At 48.6% G+C, this 10,669-nt stretch overlaps 1 long non-coding RNA gene across 1 annotated transcript; it reads right to left on the reverse strand.

Moving 5' to 3' along the window:
• Positions 1-342: 342 nt before the first annotated feature.
• Positions 343-10,391, reverse strand: LOC109369495 (uncharacterized). The gene is made up of 3 exons (XR_014885446.1): positions 8,320-10,391; positions 6,775-6,863; positions 343-2,922 (listed from the first exon to the last, which is right to left on the reverse strand). It is a non-coding gene; the product is annotated as an uncharacterized LOC109369495 (long non-coding RNA).
• Between the last annotated feature and the right edge of the window lie 278 nt (positions 10,392-10,669).

Here is a 10,669-nt window from a genome sequence, read left to right on the forward strand (position 1 = left end):
TTTGGGCCCAGCTGCAGAAGGGCTCTGCTCCAAAACAGGCTCAGCTGGGCTAGCACAATGGGAAAACAAAAGCCCGCTCGCTTGGGAGCTGAGCCTTTTCAGCCCCGTTTCCTTTTCCGATGCTTTCATTTCCTCCGAGCAAAACGCTGCTGAAAGGAGAGCAGTGTGGCTGTAGCGGCTGCAGCGGGCACAGGGGCTCGGGTGTCGCTTCATCTGGGTCAGTGATTTCAAAGGGGCCTTCGCTCAGCTCCTCCCTTAGAAGAGAGAAATCATCTCTCTTCCAAGAAGGCTTTCAAAGACGATAAGGTGCGAATTGAGCCCGCTTTTTTTTTTTTTTTTGCATTTGCATTTGCATTTGCATTTGCGATCCTCAAGGCACCCAGCAAACCCGAGAAAGCACCTGGGGAAGTCAGGAGGACCCGAGCTATTCCCTCGTCCGTTCTTAGGGTATAGGGTGGGATAGGGGGAGGAGGGGACGAGCGCGGTATTACTGCCACTGCAAATGGCCGCAGGGCGGCGAGGCGAGGCGGAGGAGCGGCCCCGGGCCCCAGGCCGCGCACTTGCTCCTGCCCCGGCGCGGCAGCAGAGGGCGCTCGGGGAGCGGCGGTGCGGCATCCCCGGGCAGCGCGGGGAGGGGTCACGGAGCAGAGCGGGGCTGCCGGACCCCGGCGTCCACCGAGGTTGTCCCAGTCTTTCTCCAGGCTCCTGAAAACAGGACGCCCTCCAGGTGCCTTCATGCTGCGGTGTTGTCGCCGCAAAGCGTTGCCTGTGTCCTGCTCGTTGTCCCGTGCATTGGCACTGGCAGCAGGGAATGGCACCGAATGTCATCTCCAGGTCAGCGTGCTGTCCTTATGCAGGACCCTATGCACTCATAGGCTGTCCTTCATTTCCACCGTGTCTCACCTGGCTCACCTGGAGAGATACAGCTTTGAAGGCAGTGCTTTCCCCCGTTTCTGCCTAGGCAGAACATTTTACACATTCTTTTATAATGGGGGATGAATTAGGGGAAAAGGGAAGGTGTACTTGGGTGGAAAAACTCATGGAAGTCCAGTGTAACGGCATCAGGCATAGAAATAAGCGGTGGGGTCCTTGGACGGCCCAGCCAACATCTCCCGAGGCAGGGTCTGCTCTGGAAGAGGAGAGGGACGGAACAACACATCCCTGAGGAAGAGGGCCAGCCACGCAACAGCTTTCTTCCCCTCTCCCATCCACCACCACACTGACCTCCATCCTGCAGTCTGCTCCACCAACAGCTGGTATGGGTTGTAGAAGGTTTTGGTAGACACAGCTCCCTCTCCCACTCTTTGGCTACCTCTTCTGGGCAGACAACGGTGGGTCTCAGTTCTGGGGGACCCACAGCCTGCCTTCCAACCCCTTCCAGATTACAGAGACCTCAGTGCTGTCAGCAAACAGCTTTGCTTTCTTTCAAGTTGCACCAAGTGACATGGGCTAAGCCTCTTGTGCTTGGAGCCCTCCTCAGCTTATCTCACTGCACCACACTCCTTCCCACACAGAGGAACCAGTCACCTCTTCCCAACTTGAACGCTTCGATGTAGAAAGTCAACTCATGGTGATGGGGTGGCCAGAAATGTGGCGCACGGCTCATGGGGACAGCGAAGAGGTTGGGACGCTCAGGTCTATGAGTGATAGCAGCACCCTGTCCCACCTTACACGAGGGCTGCAACCCAACCGAAAGGCCCTTCCTCAGAGCCCCTCTGACCACGAGTGGCAGGAGCAGCACGCCTCTGGAAGCAACTGGTTTGTTCCAGTAGCCTCTTTACAAGCACCCAGGGACAGCTCCGCGGGAATCGCTGTGTTTTTAAAAGGCCACTTATAAGCTTTAATGCTGCGCTGGGGGAGAGGGTAAGGAGAAGGGGGGTCAGGGAGGGTGGCTGCATTGACTGCTTAGGACTTAAAGCTGTAAACCTCTTCTTCCCTCGCTCGTTGCTGGGACATTTTTATTGGCGAGATGAAGGGAGACAGAGCACAGCTCCACAACTTGCTCTTCTTCTAGAGGTTAATGACCCAGTTAGCAGCTCTTGGCTGCATTTCCCGACATTTTGCAGACATCAAGACCCGTCTCCCTGCCAAGTACATTCTGTTCCCTGGAGCTCGGCCAATGCATCTCAGATTACTATGTAATGCGACAAAGAGGGAGAGCTGGAGGTGAGGGTGGGGGCTGGAGGGGAGATACGGAAGCCACTGGGGAGGGGGCAGGGAGAGGGTGGGAGAAGGGGAAGCACCACTTCTAAATTTAACATCTGAGATGGAAATGAAGCTCCCAAGGTGCTTATTTGCTGGAAAAAAACGCGAATCCCAGGATAAATTGGAGTGATGCTTCTGGGAAACAGATGCAATCAGCAAATAATTTCCCCCTAGGGACCATGCAGGCCTGTGCTTCCCAGTTCTGCTGACAGTCATGACTCTGCTTTTGATGCCCTTGTGCCCAGGACAAACACTGCTTGGGACCTGGGGCTGCTTTCCTGAATCAAAGTCCAGTATCCCAAAAGGAATAGGGGTTTAACCTGGAAAGTGGGGAGGGAGGAGAAAGAAGAAGTTCCTGTGGATCTTTTAGTCATCTTTTTGTACACAGAGCACTAGATGCTCTTCAGAGGCACTGTTCTTGCAGATCTTGGCCAGGAGATTCCATCACTTTCACAGTAAAGGGAGGAAACTCCCACCTTAGGGAAGGCTCTGGTGGCAGGAACTGAGATGCAGAGTGGCTGAGCTAACAAACCTATCAGCAGCAGGTGTCTGCCATTACTAGAGGCTGGCATGGTCAGAGACTCCATACTCACCCACGAGCCTTTCCCAGTGAGCAGTGCGTGTCCTCTCCTGAACCATGTTGGATCTTCTCCTGGGGCTCTACCAAGACCTTTTTTTGCACATCTCATCTCTCCTTCCCTCTCCTATGCTATGTTTCTGAGAGGGGAAAAAAGAAAAAAACCAAAAACTATAAAGTTTTTTTCCTGGGTGGTTCTCTGAACCAGAAACCTTTAAAATTTGATGAGCATCTGGGATTGGGGTCCTGACCTGCATGGAACTCCAGCAACCCACCCTCCTCCTGTGCTGGCATCTCCATCACAGCTCTGCCATCTTACCTAGATGCAGTAACTCCCAGAATTTCAGCTCTAGTATTTGCTTACATCTGGTGCAGGAACCTTCCAGGCAGACCTGCAGCTCTGTCACATCCTTTGCTCTTATGTAGTGTCCTAATGGGCTGCAAGCCTTTTCCTGCACTCACATACAGCTGTGCCAAGTCTCACCCTGTATGAAGGTGTTGGGTGAGAGCCAGGTTGCATGGCAGCAGCTTAGGGCTCTCACTCTGCTCCCACCAGCTCAACAGCCCTCTTCGTGCAATCCCTCAGGACGCTGTCTCATGTACTGCAAGAACAGAAATGTGAGAGGTCTGGCTCAACAGGACTGTTTATCTACCCGGAGTGGAGCCCTCCCTCCTCTTCAGGAATTATTTCCTTGAAAGACAAGAAGCAACGCAAAACTCCCTCTTGCTCAGCTCCATCTGCCGCGTGGGGGCTGGGTGCTGGGAGGCCACGGTTGCTCATTGCACTTGCCAGACGTGGCATTAGGAGCGTTTTTCACCACTTGCAGCTCAAGGAAGAGATGAGTTTACCTGTACCAAGAGCTGCTCAGGGAAAAAAGAAAAAAAAAAAAGTAAAAAAAAAAAAAAAAAAAGTGTGCTTTTGTGGAAAGGAGCTTCCTCAGAAACCACAGTAAATGCCAGCATCTAAAAATCTGGCACTGCTTTGCTACACTGCTGCGCATCTATCCTCAAGAGCAGCCCCACAGAGAGTCATCAGGGGCAAAGCATCCTCTAAAGCACAAGCCTAGGCTAACCACAAATATGCAACCCCTTCCAACTTCTAAGCCACATGTCAGCCTCCTCTGGAGGATGAGAAGGTCTGGCCACAGTCCTGGGATGCAGGACAGCAGGGAGGAGGGACAGGTTGAAGGAAGGAGCAACTCCTCCCCAAGGACTGCCATTACAAGAGGAGCTACTTAGAGGCCTATGTGAAACCTCAGTTTTCCAGCAAAGCCAGCCTCATCTTCTTCATGTGGCTCACATGCATCCACAGCTGACTCCATGCTATGAAGTGAACCTACAACAGAGCATGCTGCATTAGATGCTGCACAAACACAACATGAAACCAGAAACCTGGCCCAAAGCACACACCATTTTGTTGTACAGCAGAGTTGCTTGCAACTGGAGCTGACTTCAGTCAACAGAGAAGGCACACATGATGATGTGTAAATGGGGAGAAATTGCCAGAGGCATCTCAGCATCTGGTACAATGATGAGAAGACTTAACTTGAGACAACTACAATTTAAACACTGCCACTATTACCAGTGCCAAAAAACAAGCGTTCACCCTTTATTAGAGTAAATAAGAGCGAGTAGGTGACTACTAAGTTTGCTTTTTTCATCAAGGCCGACATGCATACACACAGTGAAACATTCTAGCCCTATATAGGGAGCAGGTCGAGTTAGGCATGAGTCCCTCGTACTGTTCATCATCATTTCAAAAGCTGAGACTTTTTGTGGTTTTAGAAGGCCTCACTCATCAGCTGCCTCCTGAGTTTGTCAGGTCTCGGAAACCACTGGGCAGCTTTTGTATAACAACTACAGCCACTGAGGCTAACTTCTCACTGGATAGCACAACCCCCAGGTACACTCGCCAGAGGAAGAAGTAACCCAGATGAAGATCAGTTTATTAGTACAGTGTGGGCAGGATAGGAAGTATTAAGCTTATCAAGGAAGATTTAACTTTGGCACTGCCTCTAAATGTCTCAACTAATGAGCACATTTTAAGCACTGAAATGATTGCTTGAGAGACTGTGGAAAATGAAGCCTAGCGCTGCTTTCAAAAACAGAAGAGAAGCAAACATCTGCTGGGACTATATTGGGTCCAGTTGGGCCCATCAGGTTGGATATTACGAAAAAAGTCTTCTCTGAAAGAGTGGTGAGGCACTGGCACAGACTGCCGGTGGGGAAGGTGAGGTCACCGTCCCTGGTGGTGTTCAAGAAACGTGGAGATGTGGCACTGAGGAATGTGATCTAGTGGGCAATATTAGTGGTAGGAGGATGGTTGAATCAGATGATCCTAGAGGTCTTTCCCAACCTCAGTGATTCTATGATCACATAGCAGGGCACGGGACAGATAACCTCTCACTACGTATCGACCTTTCCCATCCTGATTCCTAGGTGTGAGCTGGTTCAACTTTCCATTGCCACACACCATCCCCTCCCTGTGTGTTCACAAGAAGTGGGCACACTTGTTGGACATGGTGCTGAGCCAAGCCAGCTTGGCTTACGGAGTCATTTTTTCCTTCAACGTAAGATATGTTGTGAGATATACACAAATGTATAGAATACCAGAGAATATTTATTAGGGTTGAAATTAACATTGATTGGTTTGATTTTTGCTGATTAGGTAATTATGAGAACTAAAGGGGTAATCACATTTTCAATGAGGAAATGAAACAATCATCCAAGCTAGACAAGTCCTGAGTTTCTAATTTGAGCAGGAGGGAAAAAAAAAAAGCTATGAGTAAAGATCAAAGAGCCATTCCTATGCCACTTCGTCTCTCAAGGCAAGCAGCCACAGGGCTGAGACTTCTTCTAGCATGTCATCTCAGCTTTTTGCATCTGTACAGCACCTTATAAGAGTGTGTGAGGAGAAAGAAAAGGGTTAGCCCACGCACTCAACACAAGGAGCAGTTCTTGGCTTACTTCACGCCCAGAGGAGGAAGAAGGCTTCTCTGCCTCTCTCCACCTCACCAGAAGCAGGGCCAGACCTGTCAGATCACTGACAGCTGAACACAGCTCTCACAGCCGAGCCCTGCCCAGCTCCCTCCCAGTTTCCTCTCCCTGGAGCTGTCTCAGAGCACATCTGCAGCCCATCAGGGCCTCTCCCCCCCAAGGTGACCCCATGTGCCAGACCTGTTTGGGACAACTCCAGGGCTCACATCTCAGCACTCCAGGATTTCTTTCTCAACTAGCAACACGTGAACAGGCTGCCAAATGCAAACCCCAGCTTGACACTCTGTGCTCTACAACTGCAACTCTTTGCTGGGTTTTTATATGGCTTGGGCACCCCTACAAGTGCTGTGGCTCTGTTCCCCTGTTCCCACCTGTGTTATAAGCCTCATAATGGAAACCAGGATGAAGGGAGGCTCTGGAAAGTCAGCTACTATCAATCCCTTAAAAATAAAACAAACAAAGGTCTGTTTTCAGCTGCTGTGGCATGAAGGGAGCTTAGTCCCCCTGGCCCCTGCAGGATGTGGCTGAGATATATCAGGGAAGAGCAGCTGTCAGCATGGACGTGCCTAAAATTAGCTCAAAGAGAAGGTTTCCTCCATTTATTTATTTATTTGTTCGTTAAAAGGGCCCTTCATATTAGATGCAAATTCAGCATGTAAGCTTCAAGCCAGTACAAAAGCGCTGCTAATGTTTTTCAATTACACCGAGGTGGAAATCACAGCACCTTGTGTTTGAACTTCTGCTTACTTTGTAGGTGCTCTCGGGATGGGGACTGTAAAGATATGGTGATTCTTTGAATGCCTGGTGCAGGAATGTCTTTGGAAGAGTCATAATAAGTGCAGCAGCTTCAGCTGAAGACTGGTGCATCATTTATTTAGTGTTATAGGTTATTAAGGGAGGAATAATGGAAAATGGGACTGTGATTTGAACTTATTTCCTTTCAGATATACACCACTCCCTCCCAACATGTTTGGCATTATACATAATAGCATTACCTGCTTTTATCTGATTGCCAGTTCCTTCCTGCCATCCATCTTTCCAGCCCTCTGGAAGCTTCGGGACCCCCTAGCCAACTTCACCCAAACTGGAAGGCAAGGGAGAGGTATTAAAGATATGAGTTTCCTGCATATTTTGTCAGAGTAAAATAGCAGGGCCTTCTGCGAGCAAAGGACAGCAAAGTGAATTCACTCCTTCTTAGACAGCAAAGAATCCACATATGGCAGAAATTCGGAGGAAAGCAGGCTTGATTGCTTCTGCTGCTCAGGGGACCAGTTGTTAATTATAGAGCTCTCAAAAAAAAACCTTGGTTTCATCTCCTCCGTTTGGCTTATGCTACAGGGATTGAAATGGGAGTACCTATATAGACATTTGAAGTAATGAAAAAAACCTAAAACAACCCTTTGTGGAAAGACAAAGCAACACTTCTTGTAATATACCTACTTTGTGCCATGTATCCATCTCAAACAAAGTATCCTTGTATTTCTTTGTGTTTATTCCTGGAATAGGCTAAAAGGACAACAGTATCTGCCTTCAAATCCTTCCTGACATCTCACTTTGTAGTGACCCCCAGCCACTTGAGAGCCAGTTTCCTGAGGCTGCTGCTTTGCGCTGACTTGTTGCTCTCACAGCTACCTTCTCCTGCTTTTATTTCCTATTGTGCTTATCATTTTTCTGTGAGGTGTGGATTTGTCCTCACCATTGCCATAAAGCTCTGGGCAAAGCTGGGGCAGCTGGCTTCTAATGCGGTATGAAGAGACAATTGATGAAGCAGGCAGTTAAGTAGAAACAACAGTTAGTGTGGCTTCATAGCTGGAAATCACCCCTACACACAGCCATGCAGCTGTGTAATACAGCGTGGTGTAGTCTAGCAGAATCACGCAGTAGTCTTTGTCTACTGAGACTAGGGTGATTTGGACCCAAGTTTTGGTTAGTACAAGCATGAGAGGCTTAGACTATGGCTGTGTGCTACCAAAGCATAAATAATGGGTGGGCTGAAGCACTGATTCTGGCTGATCTCTTCTACCTAGAGCCAATCTTGATACTCAGGGTCTAGGAGCAAAGTTTCCAGGCTGCAGCTTCAATTATTTTCTGAGCTGCCAAGTCAACGGGATGTACATGCAAGTGGGACCCTAAGGACAGTCTTCTAATGAGAGTGGGAACTATTTATACCCCACACAAGTCCTTCCCTTGAGACGGCAACCCTGGCCAGGGCTAAAGCCTGCTGGAGCTACCTGCCTCTGTACCTTTATCCTCTTTGCCAGGAAAGTACATCAGAGAGCAGGAACTCAAGCAGCTCCCAGTACCGCTGGCTTAAAAAAAAGCATCCCTCCGCCCCATATTGCTCATCCTTCTGCTCTGATGGCATCGGTGCTGCTTTGAACAGCACTGCGAATAGTGCTGATTGCGGAGCAGCAGCAGGAAGATGGGAATCATTACCGAGACTCAGCCAAAGCCCTGTAATTAATTAGTTAGAAAAGCATCTCTGTGTTATTAGAGAGGCCTCAGCAGAGGAAGCGACACCTCCGTTCTTGCAGACTCACCTTCCGCCAGAGCTGCTGCTATGATGTTTGACATTGGGCTGGTGTAAACAGAAACTGGAAGTCGGTGCAGCAGAGAGAGGAGCAGCTTGCAGGCTCTGCCCTTGGCCAGTGCTGTACTGCATGCTGGGAGGGTTCCGAGCAGACATCAGATCCTGGAAATGGCTCAGGTAGGGAGCATTGCTACTCAACCACGAAGTCCCTGATTAAAAGCAAGTGGTTTTTCCAGAAATCCGGTTATCCAGGTGTTTGTGATTATGAACAGCCAAGCATACACAAAAATGTCACCTAAGGCACTAGGAACTGGTGTCTCCTGGGATCCTGAAACGTGCAGGATGCTGCCGTCCCCTGTAAACGTGCACAGGATGGCTGCACAGAGAACTGGGCCATGCTCAGAGCTGCATATTCATGGCATGCAAATGTTAAGCTACTTGCAAACTCCCACAGCTGTCATCAGCACACACTATCATGGCCATGAGTCCCAGAGATGGAATAATATCCTATGGGGAGCAGCAGGATGCTGAGAAATGTACATGGTGCTGAAAATAAGAGCATCAAAAGGAAGATGGAAACACAAGACTAAAACAGCTAGGACTGCTTTAAGGCCTCTTAGTTTCCTCTGGGGAAGGAGGCCAGGCAATGTGGCTAGTACTTGGGGCAAGGAGGCAGGAGGCCTGGCTCTCCCACTGACCTGCTCTCATACCTTTGGCAACCCTCTTTTTTCCCATGTGCTAATTTTGCCCTTTTCCCACTTGGTACTGTCAGCCTCTAGGAATTTGTAAACTTGAGTTGCACCTCAAACATCATTATTTCGGCTTAAAAATCAAGAGTTATAAGGCTATACATATGAATTATGAGCCTTTTTGAATGACCTTGTGGTTTCCATCTCTTTAAGGGATCATATTTCCAACTGAGTGGGTCAGATTTTTTTATGATGATTATTATTATTTTACATGAAAGCCAAGAGCTCCACATAAACACAGTGCTCTGGCAGCTTGCATTGGCATCACTGCCCACTCTCCATGTGTCCTGCCTACTTCAATGGGGGTATGGGCTGCCATTGGCCATATCTGCACAGCATCAAGCAAAACTGCCCCACTCTCAGCTGGCTTCCACAACTTCACCAGGACAACTGAGAACAAGCTGCCACTCCCCCAGGAGCATCCAGTGGGGATCGTAGGTGGAATAGCTTAGGCTGTGTGGTGGCTAACAGATTGGAAATGACCCAGGAATAAGTTCTTGGGGGAGGGAGGTTTATGGTACATCATATTTTGGCCCTGTTGTTGCAGTCTTGCTGATGTGATTCAAGTGCTCTTCAAGGTAGCAGAGAAAAAAAAAATAAATAAGTGCACACAATTGCTGTTTTCTTCTGCTGAGTTGCAAGCAAGTTCCCAGTCATTCTCTGGGCAGAGGTTCGAGTGGGAGATTGTGCTTGGCTGAACCGCCTTGCTCATCCCATGGTACTGAATGGCTTAAATCCCCCATGTTTTACCTTGCACATATGTGGATGTATCACAGGAAGCTCCCTGTCTGAGCAGCTGTCACCAGCTTTGCAGTGACAAGAAGCATGTCTTCAGCTTTCGGCTCTGAAGCTTGTCTCTTTACAGTGCCTGTCAATGAAGATGTTCTCTGAATAAATGAACAAAGTGAAATCTTTGAATGAACAGCACATTCTTCCTCAGGTCAGCTTTGCAGAGAAAGCAAATATTTCAAGAGAATATGGTTACTGCTCATAGCTCTCTGGAGCCAGCCTGCTAACTCTTCTGCGGTGGCTGTTAAATCTGATAGCGGTTCAGTGTAAGGACCTTACAGATGCTATTTTAGACTGATATAATGTACCATAAATGGGATTGAAAACTCCCATCTATAGCAGACAAAGCCTTTCTGGTTCATTCAAATACTCAAGGAACAGACGATCATGTATATGAGCATTTGGGCTTCATCCAAAAGTGAATGATAGTCGAAAGAATTTACATGTTCCTTGGCTGGGGAACGTGTTGATTTCAGAAGGCAGCAAAGGTAACACAAGGATACTGAGGGACTGCCTGGCCTCGTGTTTATTATTTGAATCTTGCCCTTTGACTCACCTCAGGCTCTCTGCGAAAGGGAACAGTCCCAGAAGGACCGAGGAGCCCTCCTCATATATGAAGGTTTAGAGGCAGCTCTAAACCTCCTGGTTTAGAGGCAACAAATCATTTGGTCTTCGAGGGATGGCAGCAAATAGAGGCTGCTCCCACAGCCTCTGGTTGAATTTTAGGGGGCACCACCTGTCAAACTAAAGAGATACATCAACATATGTAATACACCACTCAACTTGTTGAATGCATTTATATAAAACCCCATACTGAACCAA

Source organism: Meleagris gallopavo, chromosome 11, assembly GCF_905368555.1.
Source record: "Meleagris gallopavo chromosome 11, MGAL_WU_HG_1.1, whole genome shotgun sequence".
NCBI lineage: Eukaryota > Metazoa > Chordata > Aves > Galliformes > Phasianidae > Meleagris > Meleagris gallopavo.